Below are 1,535 nucleotides of genomic sequence, written 5' to 3'. Positions count from 1 at the left end.
TATGTTATTGAGACGTTTCAATGCGCTTTACAGAATATTCTGTAAAGTGAATTGACTGTATATTTTGTGGGCAAAACACAGCAGTAATTGGCACACCGCAGTGTCCCACCAACAGCCATGGAGTGAGTGACCATTTTGACCATCTCAAAGCGCTTCACAGAATATATTGTAAAGCGGATTGACTGTGTATGTTGTGTATGGATTGAGTGACCTCATTTTTTTGTAGGGATTATTACCCCCAGAAAGCGATCCGCTGATCGACGACTTAATGCTAGGTAACTTGCCTGAGGTTTCGCCCTTCCATGAATCTAACCCAAGTCCTCTCGCTTGCGAGGCGCGCGTGCTAAGCCGCTACAGGACTCCGCAAATTATTATTACAAATAATCCCCATAAACGCAGAGGGTCACCTCGGTAAAGTCCTCTCTGATTCCTGAAGAGTTAACAGTGAAAGCGAGCGGTTGCCTTGGCTTGGCGCAGCTAGCTGGTGTGCGGAACATTGTTAGTTTGTTTTCCAGCAGAAGGATGTCCTCAGCAGGTAGCCTGTCTCATACGTTAGCCACCTACATGATGAGAGAGCTGGAAAGCACAGAGAGACCAATTACTGGCGGAAAAGGGAACCAGAGCACGAGTCTCCCTTAATGCGAGTGACAGCATGAGCGACCCACTGTTTGGCCCCTGTTTCTGATGCTGCTTTTAACACCAGCTAAGCTCTGTCACTGGAAACTGATGCTCTCTTCCCCCCCCACCCACCCCCTCCTGCCTGTTTCATCTCTTCCCCCCAACCCCCCCAAAGAAAAGCTGTTAAAGATCATTGAATATAATCAATCAAAGTTTTATAAGCTGCATCAAAGTGTACCTCAATTCACTGCTGTGCGCAATTGGCTGCCGCGTTTCGCCCACAAAATATGAAGTCAATTCACTTCGCAATATATTCCATGAAGCGCTTTGAGACGCCTCGAAGACATGATAAGGCTCTATATCGAATGCAACGATTATTATCCTAATCTGCTGGCAAAAAAATGTGCCCAGTGCATACAGATCATTGCTGTAACAAATAAGAAAGTGCTTCACAGAACATATTGTAAAATGAATTGACTGTATATTTTGTGGGCGAATCGCGGCAGCCAATTGTGCACAACAGTGTCCCACAAACAGTAGTGGATTGAGGGACCAAAGTATTGAGGAGCCCTGTAGCTCAGTGGTTAGAGCACTCGCCTTGCAAGCGAGAGACCCGGGTTCAATTCCCGTCAGGGCAAAACCTTGGGCAAGTTTCCTTACTCCACACGCCTAATAATAATCCCTCAAAAAAAAGCAATAAAATTGGTCACTTCAATCCACGACTGTTTGTGGGACGCTGCTGTGCGCAATTGGCTGCCACGTTTCGCCCACAAACATGCAGTTAATTCACTTTACAGTCTACTCTGTGAAGCGCTTTGAAATGTCTAGAAGATGTGAAAAAGTGCTATATTCAAATGCAAGGATTATTATTATTATTACTTTCTTTTTAAGTTTATTTTGAAGGAATTATTACCCCC

General features: G+C 44.9%; 1 non-coding gene across 1 annotated transcript; it reads left to right on the top strand.

The window, feature by feature from the left end:
* The first annotated feature begins 1,184 nt into the window (after positions 1-1,184).
* On the top strand, positions 1,185-1,256 carry trnaa-ugc. Its single transcript has one exon. It is a non-coding gene; the product is annotated as a tRNA-Ala (tRNA).
* Positions 1,257-1,535: the final 279 nt, after the last annotated feature.

The sequence above is a fragment of the Callorhinchus milii genome, unplaced genomic scaffold (genome assembly GCF_018977255.1).
Source record: "Callorhinchus milii isolate IMCB2004 unplaced genomic scaffold, IMCB_Cmil_1.0 Scaffold1, whole genome shotgun sequence".
Lineage (NCBI taxonomy): Eukaryota > Metazoa > Chordata > Chondrichthyes > Chimaeriformes > Callorhinchidae > Callorhinchus > Callorhinchus milii.
The sequence above is the reverse complement of the archived record's forward strand: the minus strand, read 5'-3'. Positions and strand labels throughout refer to the sequence as shown.